Source organism: Peromyscus californicus, unplaced genomic scaffold, assembly GCF_007827085.1.
Source record: "Peromyscus californicus insignis strain IS unplaced genomic scaffold, ASM782708v3 Scaffold_12__1_contigs__length_115047231, whole genome shotgun sequence".
Taxonomy (NCBI): Eukaryota; Metazoa; Chordata; class Mammalia; order Rodentia; family Cricetidae; genus Peromyscus; species Peromyscus californicus.
The window spans coordinates 111575069-111595033 of NW_026294413.1; the positions used below are offsets into that span (position 1 = coordinate 111575069).

Genomic DNA, 19965 nt, shown 5'->3' on the forward strand with positions numbered 1-19965 from the left:
GACACAAAGGGAGCAGGGAGAGCCCATAGTGCAGCATGGGTAGCTTCCCGGCTGCCTTGGCCTCTTGTGCCCTACGCTGCCCCCTCCCCTGCCATAATGTACTGAAACCATTAGGATGAAACCGATGGACTGGGAACCATTACCCAACATCATTTTGCCTTCCATTTAAGTTGATTTCTCTAGGCTATATTTCCAAGGGATGGGAAAATTGTTCAACACCTCATCTTTTTCCATAGGCTTAGGATTTAAGAAGCCCTTTGATATCAAAGAAATGAGGTTAAAATTTTTCCTAGAGATATTTTTTATGATATAGCCTTTGGCCTTTTCATTTTATTTTAAAGAGACAGTGTGGTGTGTGTGTGTGTGTGTTTTCTTGTATGTGTGCATATGTACATGCATGTAGAAGCTAGTTATCCATGTTGAATGTTTTCTATTGCTCCTGACCTGACTTTTAAAGACTGTGTCTCTCTCTGAATCTATAGCTTACTAGTTGAGCAAGACCAGCTCAACTAGTTTCAGGTTTCCTCCTGTCTCCACTTCCTCAGTACTAAGATTATAGGCACACCCCACATGCTCTGATTTTTCCATGGGTGCAGTATATATCAACTTGGGTCCCCCTCCTTGCTCAGCAAGCACTTTACCAACTAAGCTGCCCCCACAATGCTTCACTGTTGTGTTTAAGTGCCATCTACCTTATGGGAGCTTTAAGATTACAAGTTTAAGTGACTTCCCTCAAAGGCAGAGCTTGAAAGTGATTTAACCACTCAGAAGCAGAGAAGTGGCATGGACCCTCATACTTTGCCTGTGTTATAAACTGAGATCTTAGTCCCCTCATAGCTCTCTCTTAAAGGTACCTCTTTTGTGAGGTGGCCTGTTTTCAGTAATTGAACGTCAAGGACTGGAAAGTCCTCTGCTTTCTCAGCCAGATCAAGACACTCCATACTATGAGAGGAATATTGTTGGCCTCCCACTAAATTCCTATGTGAACGTTCTAATCCCTTAAGGGATGTGGGTATATGGAAGTTATGATGCCTAATCTCTGTTGTCAGCTTGATTCAACTGTAGGTCAGTGAGAGACGTGACAGAGTGGGCAGTTCCATCTGATGGTGGCTGATCTTAGCCCAGACAGATAGAAAATGGTCTGAGGAAAGAACATTTGCTTTGCTCCTGCCTGTCTGCTTTTGTTCCTTGGTGTGTATACATACTCTGTTGTTGTTGTTGCTGCTGCTGCTGCTGTCACTTACTTGGAACCCAGCTTCTTCTTGTTTCTTATGTGAACCAAAGGCTAGTGGCTCCAGGAAGCATCCAGGCCTTCACCACCCTGGACTTCTAAGACACCTAGACTTATGGACTACAGCAGCTACTGATGGGCAGGTTCCCCAGCCTAAATGGGATAACCCTTTGTAATGCATAGTGTTTTATCAGCTGTTCGTCAAGAGTACCCCGACTTCTACAGGAGGTGATTAGGTAGTCTCAGTCCAATTTTATGAATGAAATTGTTACTCTTGTGAAAGAATTACCATTGGGTTAGCTGGTACTTTACACTATATTAAGACAGAAGTAAGATGTGATCTATGAAGCCTTTTCACATCTGTGAATCTACTGGGGACTTGATTTGAGGCCTCTCAGCCTCTAAGACTGTATGAAATAAATTTTGCTTTTTTATAAGCTGCTCAGTTTCTGGTATTTCGTTAGCATCTCTGGAGGGAGCCACCTCCTCCTTGTTCTTCCCTACAGAGCTGCCACTGGGAACCCAACTCTACGCCCTCCTCCTGGCTGCTCTCCTTCCTGCCACAGGTGCGGCTCTCATGGGCATCCTGGAAAAATCTTCAGGTTCATTGTGTCAAATCTGTATTCCATGAGTCCACCCTGTCTGAATAGTCTTCTGGTGGTTGCTTGCTGTCTTCCTAAAATGGCAGGCCTTCTGTGAAGAGACTGCAGTTAGTCTCTTCTCTGGGTCACAGTGTCTTTTGTTTTTGACCGTCATTCTAGACGATAACCAGTTTGACTTTACAGTCTTCTTTCTGAAGAACGACAAGTTAGAATGTTGTGCATATTCCCTGTTCTTGAAGTCCATAGCCAGGGAGCCTTGGCTAGGATTCCTTTCTCTCTCTCAAGACTGTTTTGATGAAGCACTGTCCCCAGACACAGGGGTTTCTGGATTATTGTTTCAGAAAATGTATCTCCTGCTGCTGCTGTTAATAGTTAGTCCCTGCAAGCCACAAACATGCTTCCTATGACTGTATTCTCCATGTGGCATATCATTTGACTTTCTGCCTTAATCTGGAGCTTGGGAGAAGAGACATGATGGTCCTGGCATTATCCCTAAGCTTCTTTCCTTGGCCCCTGGCTGAGTGCAGTGTACACACACAGGGCTTCCACATTATTTAGTCTGCACCTCCCACGATGAGCTGCTCTCTCCTGATTTATTTCCCACAGTGCCCCTAGATTAGCAGTGTGGAGAGCTCCCATGCGCCTGAAGTGACTCTTGTACTTGTTCATTTAAGCTTTTCTCTATCTGGATTATGGCACACCTTAGAAGAAACCTAGGTGAAGCCAACCAAATCTTTTACAAAAGTTGATATAGAGATCTCATATATTTGGCTTTATTGTCTTTCAATAGACACCTAATAAAAGTATAAGTGTGTTAACAAAGCTTACTCGCTTATGGAGAGCCTCTTACACATTTTACTACCATATATTAATTGATAAGAGAATGAGTCTTAATGGTACCATTGTCTTTGTGTGTGTGTGTGTGTGTGTGTGTGTGTGTGTGTGTGTGTGTGTGTGTGTGTGCGATTATAGGGCATGTGCTTGTATTTGTGCATTTCAGTGTGGAGGTCAGAGGTCAATGTTGGTGTCTTCCTTGATAATTTTACACCTTATTTTTTGAGACAGAGTCCCTCACTGAACTTGGAGAGGGCCAGAAATTTGGCTAGATTTGCTGGCAAGCCCCAGATGTCCCCGTCTCAGCTTCTGAAGTACTATGGTTCCCAGTGCTTGTCTCTATGACTGGCTTTTTACCGGGGTGCTGGGAATCCAAGCTCGGGTCTTCATGCCTGCATGGCAATTATTCTACCTGCTAAACCAGCTCCCCAGGCCCTATCACAGCGCTTCCATACACGGCCGTGACGACATGTTTTCATCATAGCGCTTCCATACACGGCCGTGACATGTTTTCATCACAGCGCTTCCATACACGGCTGTGACATGTTTTCATCATAACCAGCCCCTTACATTCTCTCCCCTTCTAGTCCTTTTCTCTTCCCTAAAAGTCACAGTCTCCCCTCTGCTTTCAGGTGCGTTTGTTTGTTGTTGTTTTGTTTTGGAAGGCTCCACATTTGGAAGAAAACATGTGTTTTCTTTCTTGAGTTATTTAAGCATCTCTACTGTGCATCGAGCTTGAGAGCATTAAGTATACACCCAGCAGTTCTATGGTATGTGTGGAATATATAGCTGGTTATATGGTAGTCCTATTTTCAGGTTTTGTTTTTAAGACCTCTACACTGATTTCTTATTGGCTGCAATAGTTGCTAGTCCCACCCACCAACAGCAAGCTTCCTGCCTGCTCCCCTCAGCTCTTTGCCATGTTGATTCTAGCCACCCTGGCAGGGATGACACAGAATCTCAGTGTAGTCTTCATTTGCATTTACCTGCGGCCTTAAGGTGTTGAACATTTTTTTTTCATAGTGTCAACTGACTTTTTTTTTTTTTAAAGTGTCAATTTAGCTCATTTGTCCATTTATTACCTGGATGATTTTTCTTTTATTTTTTAATTCTTTGAGTTCTGGATATATATTCTGGATATTAATCCACTGTCTGGTTAATAGATGGAAAAATTTCCTCCTATAATGTAGGTCATCTCTTCACTCTGGGAATTGTTTTGTTTGATGCGATGTGATTCCATGTGTTCCTTTTGCTCTCGTTTCGCTAACCTAGGAGCCCTGTTTAGAAAGCCATGGGCTATGTCTGGACCTCGGTCCTTTCCAGCTTCAGTTTCTTATTCAAAATGTGTGAAATAATATTTATCTTATAGTTATATGGCTTCTAATACTGAGAGACAGACAAAGGCTGTGACTTTAAATCATTTTAATTAATTTTATTTTTGAATGCCATAATCTTTTCCTCAAAAAAAAAAAAAAAAAAAAACACTTGCAAATAAATAAAGACATTACCCACCCAAATTAACAAGACTTTAGCTCTGCACAACTCAATGAGCTTCAGTATAGTTAGAACAGGCATTCAGAACATCAGTTGGAGAACTTCACATTACATTTTACACTTTCAGTCTTGAATATATTCTATGCACTTATCCACCACCAACCCCAAAAATCCCATGACAGAATTAGAACAGAAACCAGTCAGTTGCTGTCCTCTTTCATGACTTGTCTTCATTCCCTGCACTCAGCCCTTCCTCACCCCTGTATTTAGCATTTCTTGTTCTCCTTTCTTCACGTTATACTGTATACAAATGTGCATGTATTTACACACATACATGAGAACATTGTTTTCTCTTTCTGCGATTGTGTGATCTTGCATAATATTATATATCCTAAGTCCATCCATTTTCCTGAAAACTGCTTAACTGCATTTTCTTTACAGCTATGCAGTGTATAATATTTCCCTTATCCATTCATCTGTTGATAAACAACTAGATTAATTTCAGTTATTTGCTTTAGTGAAGAAAGCATCAGTGAACAGGAAGGTGCAAATATCTTTATGATGGGTAAGAAGTTCTCTGGATGTATGCCTAGGGGTAAAAGAGCTGGGTTATATGCTAATATTGTTTTAAATTTTTGAGGACCCTCCAAGTTATCTCCACAAAGACTATATTAATTTGTACCACATTATATTGGTTACTTTTCTATTGCTGTGATCAAACACTATGGCCCAAAGCAACTCAGGGAGAAAAGTTTATTTCATCTTTTAGCTTTTAGATCATTATCCAAGGAAGTCAGGACAGGAACTCAAGGCAGGAACTTGGAGGCAGGAACTGAAGCAAAGGTGCTGAATGCATGCTTGTTACTGGCTTGTTCCTCACAGCTTGCTCAGCCTGCTTTCTTATAGCACCCAGGACTACCAGCCCCAAGGTGGCACCACCCTCCCACATCAATCATTAATCAAGAAAATGTACCAGAGGCTTGTCCGAAGGACTGTGTGGTGGGGGCATTTTCTCAACTGAGGTTCCCTCTTCTGAAAGGACTCTAACTTGCACCAAGCTGACATAAAACTGGCCAACAGTAAGGGTTCCTCTCTCTCCACGTGTTCTCCAACATTTACCGTCAGATTTGTGGATGATAGCCATTCTGGCTGGGGTGAGGTAATGTCTAAAAGGAATTTTAATTTGCATTTTCCTGAGGGCTAGGGATATTGAACACTTTTTAAAATAGTTTTTTTGTCTTGTTTTTGTTATTTGTTTTTTGTTTTTTGCTATTTGTGTTTCTTTTTTTGGTAACTCTCTATTCGGTTCATTTGCCTATTTACTGACTGACACTTTTATTTCTTAGTATTTCATTTCTGCAATTCTTTGTAATTCCTGGATGTTAGCCTCTTGTCTGAAGTGTAGCTGGTAAAGATAGTCTCTCATTCTGTGGGCTCTCTGTTAACTTTGTTGATGGTTTGTGATATAGAGATTTTGATGTGGAGTGCAGTCTGATATTCTGATCCACATACATAATAAGAACATTGTCTAAGATGTTTGGCATCCATTTGTGTTGAGAGCATGAAAGCAATTCCCCTTTTAGCCAGTCTGAGTATACAATTACTTACTGCAATCACGGTATTATGACCATATCTGGACCTCATCCCTCCCATCCAGTAGCAGTTTCCTGTCTGATGACCAGTCTCTTTGGCCCGTTCTTCCCAGCTCTGGTGATCATTCTTCACTTCTTTGAGCTTAGTCGCTACAGTTTCTCACATGCATGAGGACATGTAGCATTTGTTTTCGTGTGTCTGTTCTATTGAACTTAACACATGTCTTGAGACTCGTTTGTGCTGTTCCTGATTACAAGATTTCATCATATATCCTTTACCCACTCACCCTCAGTGGGCATCTACTATACATAGTGCTATAGTAAATATGAGAAGGTGCCCACTACCCAGCCGGCTGTTGCCAAGTGAGATTTTTGGCTCAGTGTATTCAATTTAGTTGTTTAAGAGAAGAAAGCTAGATGTTTATGCCAAAATATTGGTGCTAGTAAACTAAAGCAAAGATATATGCAGACAAACACAGGAAGGTGGAGCCACTATTTCAGGTTCCCCTCTGCTGCTGCGACTGCAAACCTCACAGAGTATGGCTGTTAAGACTACACGTGGAGGACACTTTTCGCTGCCGAAGGCAGAGAGTAAATTTGTTTACTGCGGCATCCTGAGAGGGTAGAAATATATTTTCTTATACACTATACCCCAGTAAATGGCCTTGGTTAAAAAAAATAAGAAATGCCAACAACAGACCTATGCCTCAAAGGGCATCTGGGGCTGGGACACCAGTTTCTTTTACTTTGTCATAAAAATATATAGGCAGTTAATATTTTCTGTTATTGTTTTCCAAATTGAAGTTTTAGGAGAGGTTGGAGATGAAATATTTTTTTCTTGAATTACTAAAGAGTAATAATCCCTCTGAACATAGCATATATCAAACATGTGCTCATTAACTTATGTTTGGATGATCTCCATATCTGAATGTTCAGAACTTTAGGCACAGTGCTATACGGAAGTGATTAAATATTCAAGATGACTTCAATTATAGTGCCCCCATACATAACGAACAAACCATTCATCTTAACACACTTCAAGGGATCTCTGTATTTTAAAGGGAAGAGAGTCACCACCACATGACATGTTGGTTAATACTGACCATGCCCACGCAGCACAGACTCAGAAACATCCTCAGTTGTTTAGAAGTAGTTTAGCTGCTTTATGATGGACACCAACATATCTCACGGCCAAACTTTGGGGCTTCCCACTTTTCTTTAAATGACAACGTGTAAGCAATGTAATTTATCTCAGGTCTTAAGAGTAAGAACAGAGAGCCAGACTTAGAGCAAGGTCACTAATGCCCATGATGGAAGTCTGCTGTCCTTTCTGTGGCTAATCTCTGCTTCGCTGTAACCTTTACACTCCGCCTCACTACTACATCACTCTGTTTTAATTAAAGTTAATGGTTAGCAAGCACGTACCCAGCAGCCTGCCTCACACTCCTTTATCATCAGACTTGCCCACCCTTTGCCTCCAGCCATCCCAGGGCACTTTGACGTTAAGTTCAGCCTCACAATTAAGTAACTTGCCACCTTTGAGCCAGCAATAAACAGCAGCTCCTGATCTGCAGGGCTTATAAGCGGATGAGAAGTGGTGCTTGCGGTGATTGCATTCCTAAGCCCACAATTATCACAGTTCAGAACTAATTTTTAGGCCTTAAATAAAGCCCAAAGAATCTACACAAAGCACTTCATTTTTTTTTCTGGAAAGGTTAAATTAAAATTAAAGTGTTCACTGGAAAGTCATCCTCTTTAAAATGCACCTCCTAAGAACCACTTACCCAAGGAAGGAGCAGCTACTGTGATTGGAATTTTTCTGGTATAAATCCCTACTCGTTACAATAGCAATAGAGAGATCACTCATTTTTTTAAGTGTAGTATTTTTAAAACTCATTCTTCAAGGCAGTTCTTACAGGTTTAGAGATTGTGCACATTTACACACGATGGTAATTTATTAAGCAAAGCAGGTGACTGGAGTGCAGGAGAGTGAGACAGACTGCACTCCACAGAGACCTAAAGCAGCAGGGAATTATAACCAGGGCAGCACCCAGGGTGTGCAAACTGTCTCCTGAAAAGAGCCCCGGTGCCTTTGCAGCTTGCTTTGGAACATTGTGAGTGACATCAGGTCAGGGTGGGAAGCAGTGAGAGGCCATGGCGACAGCAACTGTGTTCTTACTACATGAAGAGCTGTGAGGAGGGAGAGCCCAGGGAGGAACCTCCCCACTCATCTCGGACAGCTCAGATGTGTTGGGACTGCAGGGAATTTCAATTGAGATTCCTGTTAAATTCCATATGGCAGGAATCTCACAAGTTGTTCTGTTGACCTTCAAGGCAGAAGATGTATTAAATGATTTTCCCTGGGATCTATCTAGAATAATGAGAGGTTATGTATGTGTATATACATACACATGGATCAGGTAAAAGCCAACATGAACCGTGTAAGTAAATAAACATTTTTAATAGCCAAATTAAAGACTTGTAGAAATTAAGTGAAATAGTTGATTTTAATAATGTATTTTATTTAACTCCATCTGATGCTATAGAGACCCAAACCCATTTCCCCTAATCCTCACATCATGCTTTTAACACCACATCTACAGGATACTTCTCACCTCTTAATAGGTAGTCAGTCAGCTCTGGGAGGTGCTGTGGTTTGAGTATGAGATGTTCCCTTTGAGCTCACTGGTTTGAACACTTGGTCCTGGCTGGTGGTGCTTCCTCTGTGAAGGTTGTTGAGAGCCTGGAGGACTTATCAGAGGAAGTGCCTCGCTGGAGAAGGCCTTGTGGTTTTACAGCCTATCCCACTTCTCCACAGTCTGCCTCTTGACTGTGGATGCAAGGTGACCATCCAACCTCCTACTCACACTGCTGTGGCTTCCCCACCAAGCTGGGATGTGTACCCTGAGTGTGACCATCCAGCCTCCTACTCACACTGCTGTGGCTTCCCCACCAAGCTGGGATGTGTACCATGAAACTGTAAGCGTGAGTAAATCCTTCTTCACATTGCTTCTCATTGGGGATTTTGTCTCAACAATGAGGACAGTAAAAGACAAGAGAAGACCTTGGTTGTCATAGAATTCAAATTGACCTGACACTAGCTATCTGGAGGTGACATCAGGTTGAAATTCCAGACCCCCCAAGACTGACTTCTGTCTGGTACTAGCTACAAGCCCCAGGTTGTTTGTGTTGTCCTACTGACTCACAAGCTATACGCTGGGATTCTCTTGACCTTCTCCTTACTTGTCTATTAGAAAGGATATTGCAGATGATACAGATGAAGAGCTGCCTCAGCCATGACACAGGGGAAGAGCTGGAAAGAGAGGGAGAGGGGAAGTTCGATACCCTGTCTGTGAGCTCCACCAAGGAAGCCTCAGGGGTTCAGTGATCTGGAAGCTCTGAACCCTGCCTTTCTAGCATTTTCTGAGGGCTTATATGGGTTTGATTGATCAGGTCATTGGCTCTTGGTGATCAAATGAAGCTTCAGCTTCTGTCCCCTCCTCTATGGAGGCTGAAAGTCTTTAACATCTAATCTTCCCTTAATTGTTTTGGTAAAGAGACCCCATTCTGCAGTTACATAGGGGCTGCCCAGAACTGGCCAACTTATTAGAAAACAAAAGATTAATTCCAGATAGTACAAACACTGTAGGAGTCACAAGAGTCCAAGAAACTGGATGAAGACCAAATATATCTTTCATAATATAACATTTAATATATCTAACATACTATAATTACAGCATGGAATCAATATTTGGAAACTGTATTGTGTGCATATGTATATTCAGGTAATCGTGTGTGTGTGTGTGTGTGTGTGTGTGTGTGTGTGTGTGTGTGTAGAGGACAGTATACAACCTTGAGTATTATTCCTTCGGAACACCTAACTTTGTTTTTGGCTTTTGTTTTTCTTTTGAGACAAGGTCTCTCACTGACCTGGAGTTCATTGACTGGCTGGCCAGTGAGCCCAAGGGTCTGCCTGTCTCTGCCATCCCAATCCTAGGATTGTAAGTGTGTGCCGCTACATCCAGCATTTCTATTTTAATTTTCAATGATTCTGAGATGCAAACTCAGTTCCTCATGCTTGTAAAGCAGGCATCTCACTAGCAAAGCTGTCTCTCCAGCTTCTAAAACCTATTAATGAGATGTACTTTACACCCTTTTATTTGCCAGTCTTTGAAATCTGTCTATTTTATGCTCACAACATGTCTGAAGATATGTTTTTGTCACTTCTAGGAATCAATAGACACATATGATTCATACAAATGTATAGTGGGGGTGTGGGTGAGGTGAAGACAGACAGACAGACAGACAGACAGACACACACACACACAGAGAGAGAGAGAGAGAGAGAGAGAGAGAGAGAGAGAGAGAGAGAGAGAATTTCCTTCTGTGGTCGAGGCATAAGTCAGAATTCTCAAGTGATACTCAAACCTCCTCCTCCAGTACCAATGCCTTGTGATGCACAAATAGTTTTGGAATGAATTATTTATTTATATCGTATGGATACAGCTATCACTATTTGGTAAGGCAAAGAGTTGGTATAATGTAAATATATCTTTTCTGCTTTTAGCACAATATTTGGCTTAATGGAGGGAGTTAGGACATGACTTCACAGGAGTGAATTTTGTCTCCCAGGGTAGTTTGTATTTCCTTGCAAGCCTGAGGTGAAATCATAAATCCAAATCAATTCAGCTCTAGAAGTTACTTTTCTCTAACCGTTGGGATGGCTCATGAGCACACTGCAAGAACTGTGGAGATATAAGAACTTTACTCAGGAAGCAACTAAAGAAAAGTATAGTGAAGTGCACAGTAAAGGTGAAAAATCCTTTCTGGCAGTGCCAAATGGACAGCCTGTATCCTGAATAAAGTTTGTGGAAAGTGCTAGTAATGGTGATTTGTAATACCCAGAGACAAAGACTAAAGGCAATCAATTATGTATGGCCTGTTATTACTTTGTAAAAGTGACTCCTGAATTGTTTTATTATTTGATAATGTTTTTTCCAGGAAAGGAAGGTTTTCTCTGCTGCCATTTTTCACTGCGATAGAAGTAGACAAGCTCCAAGCTGTGTTAGCGAGCACTGTATTTCCAGCTCTGCCGTGATTTGAATTGCAGACTGTGATGATATAGTCATAAAGTTACCCTGGGCACATTGTCAGCTGATTGTAGGCTGAAAGTATTTTTTGATGTCACATGATAGGACTTAATGCCTTTTGCATTGTGGTTTGGGTTCTATCAGGAAAATGAATCTACTCAGATGCTTGGAGTCACAGTTTTCTTCATAGAAATGCCAGAAAACACTGTTTGAACATGTGCTTCATTCCTCCATTGTGTTTTCTTATAGAGAATCGAGGTTTCTGGGGGGCATTTCTAGTGTATTAAAGAAGCTGTCCTTCCTCCGGAGCTTTCACTTAACACAGAGATCCAGGACTAGAGAAAACCAAGGAGACAAGCAGTCACCTGCAGTCTGCTGAGGCTTCCGAAGATTCATTCCTGGCTGCACTCTGCTGTGCTATGGTTCTCCTCCTCCCAAGCAAAGCTCTCCTTCATCTGTCCTGTGTTAGTGGCCTCCATTGTGACTTACTGTAGGCAGAACCTTGGCTTCTGGACAGGGAGAGACAGCTTTGGAAATGAACAGGTTCATAAAGAGTCCTGGGGTTCATGAAGTCACCATTTGGTTATGTGTTTAGCTAATTATGATCCCCTGAAATGATATATTTTAACAACTTAAGGTATGGCATACATATAAAACCAATTGGTTCAACTGTTCTTGATTTTCATTTAAACAAAAATCGCACAGCCTGTCATCTCTTTTGCCTAGTTCTTTCTCACAAATGCTTTTGTGCAACTTGTCTTTGGTGCTGGGTGAGCCCACCATTCATTATTTGTTTCTATGAAGTATTTCCTCACAGGAGAGCACTGCACTTACTGATTCAGTCTTGCTTCTGAGCATCTGGATTTTTTCCAGTTGCATGACAATTATCTTCTTTAAATTAAGATTCTACCATTGTCAAAATGTAAAATTCATGGGAGGACCGCCCCCACCCACACACAGAGTACTCTGAGATAACAGTTGCCCTCCTCCATGGACTCCTTTCTAGTCTGAGTGCCCTGGGTGATTGCTTAGTTCTTTAGCTCATCCTTCACTCTCTGCCAAGCAATGGTGCTGATAACAACAACAATCGTTTGTACCCTGAGCAGGCACAAGCCACATAGCCTTGCCATGTGGTTTGTGTGCCGCCTCATTTAATTCTCACTGAGACTCTGGAAGGAGTCATTATCCTGTTTTACATGGAGAATCCAGGACTAGAGCAAGCTCAGGAGAAATCCTCCGAGCACACAGCATGTTGGTCACGGCGCAAAGATTTCACTCTAGATGCTTAGCCCAGCACTGTGGTCTTTCCCCAAGTTCTGACTGTTTGTTAACTGATCAGATTACAAGAATACCATGGGTGACCCCTTAGTTCATCAGTCTTCCCTGTTGCCAGCATCTCCATCTTCCACAAAATCCGTTGTCTTTTTCTTCATTCCACCTCATGGAGAAGATAATTTGAAGGGACACAAGAAGTTATACACTTCCTTGAAGCATTTTCCAACTATAGATCTCATGAATTTGATCCTCCATGCAGATGATGCTGTATTTACCAAGAGATGGAGCAATCAAGGAGTTCTCTGTCAAGGCAATCCGCTTCTTACTGATTTTGCCATAGTCGCACTTGTAGATGAGCTCATTTGCTGACTTCAGGCTGGGGTACTGCTATGCAATGCATGGTTCCACAATCCTCAGCATATTATTTGAAGCCTTATTTTGCTCAACAAAGGTGCTATGGAAGGTCTGCTGAAGACCGAGAAGCTGCAATGCCTTGCGGACCTTTGGGCTTACACCATTGATTCCTTGGATTCTGATGACAAATGCCAACTTCAGTTCTACAGACATGCAAAAGTTTCCAGCTTTCCTTGCTATCCTAGCCATCCAAATCTCAGTCCAGTACATCTGCCTGCACTCCTTGGGATAGTGCCTTGCCTTTTCATACACAGCTTCCTCCTTTCTTGTTACTTTCAGAGCAAACTTCTTCTGCAGGAGCTTCACCTTCAGCTCTGCAAAATTCCTTCTCTTATTCTTAAGGGTTTCTAGCACAGCAGGAATCTTCTTTTTCTTCTCTGACACAGCCTCCATTGTTCCAGGTAGAAAAAAAGAGCCCTCCGGTGGTGGTGGCGGCGGTGGCACACGCCTTTAATCCCAGCACACTGGAGGCAGAAGCAGGTGGATCTCTGTAAGTTCGAGGTCAGTCTGGGCTACGGAGTGAGTTCCAAGAAAGGCTCCAAAGCTACACAGAGAAACCCTGTCTCGAAAACCAAACCAAAACAAAAAACAAGAAACAAAAAAACAAAACAAAAAAAGAGCCAACATTATGTTCTTAATCTCACTTACTCACACCGGCAAAGACTGACCTGTACTCACTGTAAAGAAGTCACATTTTTTATCATTGTCCACTTTTCCCTGTCATGATCAATGTCAACATGCCCTTGAAACACAGTGCTCCATGACTTTAAACCTTCAGTGGTTCTCCTGTCACTAGTATAAAATTTGAAAATCAAGTCCTGCATACAACATTGAATCTGCCATTCTCCTGCCTCCGCCTGACTTCACTTCTGTTGTTGGTTGTTTTTTTACTCTTTGTGGGGCTTGCCACCCAGCTCCCAATTAAATCTACATGCAGTCTTACTCTTTCTTATAAGTGCCCAGCCTTAGCTTGACTTATTTCTTGCCAGCTTTTCTTAACTTAAATTATCCTGTCTATCTTTGCCTTTGGGTTTTTACCTTTCTTTCTTCTTTTGACTTCTTTCTTTCTATATACCTTTCTTTACTTCTTACTCGGTGGCTCGCTGTGTGGCGGGGTAACTGTCCCCCTAATATCCTCCCCTCCCTGTTCTTGCTTCTCCTTCTTCTTCCCAGATTTCTGCTCTCTTTTATTCTCTTTCCTTCTGCTCCTCTCCCTGCAGAGGTAACTTCTTTTCACTCAACCCTCAGTTCAGAAGTTTCCACAGAGCCCTTCTTTGAGTACCCCTTAGGAAGGACCCACCTCTGTACTGCGCTGCCTTACTTAATTTCCTTCCAGGCATACACTACTCTCAAAATAATTTGGTTCATTTAGATCCATCCTACCCAAGCGCCATGTTCTTAGATTCTGGAAGAGTTCCTGGCTGTTATTACTCAATGGGTATTGGCTAGATAAAAGGAGCAGGAGGACACACATTTTCAGAATTCACAATGAACCTTTAATATATGTCCTTATATATTTTAGAACAGTGGTTCTCATCCTGTGGGTCACGACCACTTTGGGAGTTGCATATCAGATATTTACATCATGATTCATAACAGTAGCAAAATACAGTTATGAACTAGCAACAAAACCTTTTTATGGTTGGGGTCACCACAACATGAGGAACTATATTAAAGGATTGCAGCACTAGGAAGGTTGAGAACCACTGTTTTAGAAAGGAAGAAAGTATTATTTTAAAAGTGCGAATTTACATGATGGCAAGAGGAGGTTGCAATCTACAGATAGTGGAGTGCAAGAGGGAAGGAAGTGGGGCATATTATTAATTTTATGGAGGGAAGATGCTTGCAATTGCAGGAATTGACTTATGGCAATGAAGCAATTTCCCACATGTCAGAACTAATCATATGATCCTTGAAAGTGCTTTTTTTCTTATTGTCATTATTTATCACTCTTTGTAAAATACCAGAGTAGGGAAACTGTTTCATGCGCAGCCCCAGAGCATAGCATGGACACAAATAATGAAAAGCAACATGTATTTTTATACTGAAGTCTGAAAATCCTAAATGCCATCTGAAAATGCCAGATCTACCTGCTCTTTAATCAGGCCGCCCATTTGAACACAGCTCACCTAGGATCCATGGTAATCCCTTCCTTTTTTCTGGGCATGGGGTTAATGCACATGCCTTTAGGAACAACTTCTTCCTGTCTTGTATGTAGACTGACACTTGGCCATTTGGAAGGCTGGAAGCCAGTGTCTGCACTTCCTCATTCATCAGCCTTTTTGTTGTTTAGAAATTTGCTCAGAAGTTTTAAATTTAAATGTCTTCAGTTCATGGATGCAGATTAAAATTCCTGGTCCTCAAGCAACCATTGTCAAAGAGACTCATAGCACATTGCTTCTAGAATATTGCATGCCAAGCACCCTAGAGTATGCACAAGAGTTATGGATGTGAAGGGCAAGGTTCATGCTTCTTGTGCTCTGTGAAGAAAAGAAAAGCCATGTGAGAAATGTAACTGGGCAGTTCAGCCACAGAGTTTTGAAGAATTGTGCTCCTCTGCTAGTCTAGGCAGAATTTCTTAATACCCCACATCAAATTGCATCCCTTGCCTCTGATTCAAGAATGCATTCATCTCTTCCTCCCACCTCAGGCTTTTATTGATGCTTCTAGCTCCAGGCAGTGCACAAATGCAAACTTCTGTTTACCATCTCTGAGAAATGATGCTAATTCCAGTGCCCAGGGATAACACATCACTTATTAAACACGATTGCAATAACCATTAGGTGGTAATTCCCAGGGAAGCAAAAATGAATAAAAAAGGCACCCCTCTCTACCAAAATTAGAAAAACAGAGCATTCCATTCCTGGTTAGTAGTGGAAAGAGGTTAGGGCTTTATTGATGACCTGCAGTGTGTCTTCAAAGAGTTGATGATCTCTCTAAACTTCAGATGACAATCTGTACATTGGGAATGATCATATTTGTCTTGCTGACCCTCTACAGTGGGAACAATGTATTAAGTTTAATTAAAGTTAAGGTAAGAGCTCTTGAAAGAACATTTTGTCATTTGCATGAGTCCTGCTGTCCATGTACTTTGAAGCAAAGCCAGGAAAGATACCTTAAAACACAAACACTTCACCATGACATCTACAGCTGTATCTGTTTTTTATGAGATTTGTTTATCTTTATTTTATGTTTATTTTTATACGTGTTTATTTATTTTATGTGTTTTTCTTGCATGTATGTAGAAGCACCACATATTTTCCAGGTGCTTGAGGAAGCCAGAAGCAGGCACTAACTCTCCTGGAACTAGAGTTACAAGTGGCTGTGAGCCTCTGGGTGGTACTGGGAACCAAATTTGGGTCCTCTGTAAGAGCATCTAGTGCTCCAGTCTTCTGAACTGCAGGGCTGCCTCTCCAGCTATGCGCGCTGCTCTTGTCCACCTCACTCCACTGTCCTGCCTTGACTGCCTTGCCTTCCTCCAGCTGCTTTCCTGCCAAAGGCCTGTTCTACTCTCATGTTTGTTTTCAAAGGTGCCCTCTCCCTCCCTCCCTCTCTCCTTCTCTCTCTCCCCATCCCCCCCCCTCTCTCTCTTTCTCTTCTCTCTCTCTCTCTCTCTCTCTCTCTCTCTCTCTCTCTCTCTCTCTCTCGTGTGTGTGTGTGTGTGTGTGTGTGTGTGTGTGTGTGTGTGTGCTTGCATGCACCAGAGCACATCTGTGGAAGTCAGAATACAATTGGCAGGAGTTAGTTCTCCATTTCCACCATGTAGTTTACAGGGGTTCAGCTTAGGTCCCCAGGCTTGGTGGCAGTACCATTACCTGCTGAGGCATCTTACCAGTTCAACTTTCCTGTTCTGTGTATTCCATTACTCTCTCTACTTTGCCCTCACTAATGTGCTTTCTAATTCCCTTCATGGTCTACTTTCTAGTTTCATGCCCTAAACATACACACACACACACACACACACACACACACACACCCACCCACCCCCACACACGCACGCACGCACGCATGCACACACGCACAGTCTAGGTTCTGTATATGAGAAAAAACATTATTTTCTGAATCTTGCTTATTTTGTTTAGCATACTGATTTCTAGTTCCATCCATTTTCCTAAAAATGCTATGCCACCTTTCAAAATTAATTAAAGAATAATTCTAAGTATGGATGTACCATAAGGAAATAGAAATATACCCTAAATAAATTCATGTCAATAAGCCTTAAGTTTTAAATAAAAAGTTTAAATTACTAGGAAACCAAATCTGACCAAATTAACACAGTGAAGAATCTACATTTATATTGGGAATAGATTATATCCTCTGTCACTGAAATATTGAAAACATTGCCCTAAGAGGGTTAGACAAGAAAATAACTTGCTATCACATGTTTTATTCATATTTTCCCTTAAATTCTGGCCAAGTAATGAAGGGTTAGAAATAATCAGATTTCAAAATAAGTATAATAAACACAAAAGATAATGAAAATCAGCCTTAGTGCTTCCTTCCAACACTGCCAGGAGAGCCAGCATCCAAGGACCTTTGTGTAAACACCTACAATGCACCTCCATTTAGGCAGCTGATTATCTTCAATTCTTTTAGGAATTAATATTATTTAAAAGAATTGTTGGTATTATTGAGAATCATAATAATACCCTAAAAGAGCACCTGGCATTCCTGAGGTTCCCTGCAGTACAGCCACTCCAGAGGTCCTCCTTTTCTCCTGAAAGGCAGGGAGCCTAAGAAACGACATACATGTATTGTGTTGCTATTCAAGTCTCCTTTAGTTTCTAAGTATTTCGGGTTACAGTTTCCCAAGTTGATTCCATGACCTGCAGTTGGGTAATCTTTAGTCTGGGCCATACTAATTTAAAGGGGAGGAGTGGTAGCATATCCATTTCTGTATCGACCAGCTCTTTACACAGTTCTGTGTACTTATTGGATACACATGAATGCCTAAATATCAGATCCAGCTCCACATGCTACCTACTAGATTTCTAAGATGTATCCACAGTCATTTGGGGGGGCATTTCCAGTGGTCTGGTATAGGGAGAAGATGAAGCTCTAAATGTACATATATTGTTGACATTAGCACAGCCATGTCTAAGACCCCAGTGCCTCAGACCCATGGGGATGGCAAAGCCTTCCCTAGTCATGCTCAGGAGAATGACAAAGCCTGCCACCTGTCCTGACTGCAGCTTCTTCTTGCTCTATGTTGACAGCCTGATGCTGCTCCCCTATAGAGACCTCCCACTAAGATTAGCTAAAGATGCCTCCTTAACTTTATGCAGTAAACCACCTCCTTAATTCAAATGTATACAACAAATGCAGTTTCTGAACTGCTGCTGTTGTATCTCCATCAGACCATGAGACCCATCTGATCCCATCTTCTGTGTGTGTGTCTGTCATTCCTTCATTCCCCATCGCCCCTGTCAGGTCAACCCATAGTCAAAAAGGTCTCAGCAGGCTGAGAGGAATAACTAATGTATCTTTATAGTGAGTAACAGATCTTATGACAAAAATTAGCACACTACCTTTTAACGGCACCACAGTGAATATTCTTCCTCCAGATCAAAAATGTCTCCCATGGAGGCTTTGATTTATGAAGTATACATTTTTATTTAATTGTTTGTTTATTTACTTTGGTTTTTCCAGACAGGGTTTCTCTGTGTAGCCCTGGCTGTCCTAGAACTTGTTTTGTAGACCAGGCTGTCTTCAAACTCAGAGATCTGCCTACCTCTGCCTCCTGAGTTCTGGGATTAAAGGTGTGCGCCACTACCACTCTGGCACTGTGTGTTATTTTAACATATTTTATCTGCAGATCAGCATACTGCCCAGTGAGCTCTGCTCTGCTAACATGCATACCAAATCCAGAAAGGGTGTGCTTTGCATTCTGTGTGTGTGTGTGTGCGCGCATAGTATGAGAAAACATGTAGTATCAAGAGATGCATGGAAAGTGACATCTAGATTGTGGAACTGGGTTAAATGGAAAGACCTTCCTGCAGCGTTTTCCATTACTGGAAATAGTTTCTGTTAGCTGGATGTCACACTTTTGTCTCTATCATTCCATGGTTGAGTTTTTATAAGACATTTTTTTCTGTTACCTTTCTTTGCATCACTGTTATGACTTTATTACAGGGTTTCATTTTTGTTTTCCAGAGTATATTTAAGAAATAAAGTGACAAAAAACTTTAAAAAGCTAGAGAGGCCCACAGAAATCCACAAAGATACCTCCACAATAGACTACTGGCAATGGTCGAGAGACAGCCCGAACTGACCTACTCTGGTGATAGGATGGCCAAACACCCTAATTGTCGTGCTAGAAATCCCATCCAATGACTGATGGAAGTGGATGCAGAGATCCATGGCCAGGCCCCAGGTGGAGCTCCAGGAGTCCAATTGGCGAGAAAGAGGAGGGTTTGTATGAACAAGAATTGTTGAGACCAAGGTTGGAAAAAGCACAGGGACAAATAAAACTAATGGAAACACATGAACTATGAACCAATGGCTGAGGGGCCCCCAACTGGATCAGGCCCTCTGGATAAGTTTGACAGTTGATTAGCTTGAACTGTTTGGGAGGCACACAGGCAGTGGGACTGGGTCCTATCCTCAGTGCATGAGCTGGCTGTTTGGAACCTGGGGCTTATACAGGGACACTTGGCTCAGCCTGGGAGGAGGGGACTGGACCTGCCTGGACTGAATCTACCAGGTTGAACTCAATCCCCAGGGTAGTCTTTGCCCTGGAGGAGGTGAGAATGGGGGGTGGGCTAGGGGGAATGTGGGGGGGTTTGGCGGGAGAGGGGAGAACAAGGGAATCCGTGGCTGATATGTAAAATTAAATTAAATTATAAAATAAAATAAAATTAAAAAAAGAAAAAAAACTTACTTATTAAAAAATTATTTACTAAAAATGTGTTTATCTTTCCGAATTAGCAAAATTGTGTGACTCTGAGTCATGTCGGTTGCAGCGTGTGTAGATGCTCTTTCGCGTATTAGATTTTTGCACAAACCCAGGCATGAAGTTTTTTTTTTCCGGTTTCCTTCCTTGCTTTAAAAGCAGGAGATTCTCTCAGTTTCAGTTGTCTGTTTATGGAATAGAGGGTAATTATCTTCCTTCAGTGAATATTGCAAATTTGCAGAGATATGTTGAGTTAATCTATAGGAAGGATTTTTTAATGCAAATTTTTTTATTTTTTATTGCCCTGGACATATGTCAAATCTTACTGAATATGGAGCCTCTGTAGCTGTACCTTGAGAAAGATTAGAAACAACATTTTGGTTCAGTCAGACAAAATACTGTTAGAGATTTGAAGATATTTGACATGAGTACAAGTTGCAGGAGTGATGAGCCTGTATGTCTCATACTTGCCATTCTAGAACAATCCATTCAGACACTTTCTCATTTTCTTATCTATCTTTGCTACACTCAAGTTAGTCCC

General features: G+C 41.7%; 1 protein-coding gene and 1 pseudogene across 5 annotated transcripts in view; one reads left to right on the forward strand and one right to left on the reverse strand.

Annotated features, from left to right (window-relative positions):
• Window positions 1–19965, forward strand: part of Fhit (fragile histidine triad diadenosine triphosphatase) — a 1554732-nt gene that overhangs the window by 235050 nt on the left and 1299717 nt on the right. The gene's annotated exons all lie outside the window — the stretch shown is intronic.
• LOC128107770 (60S ribosomal protein L7-like) lies at window positions 10149–16053 on the reverse strand (annotated as a pseudogene).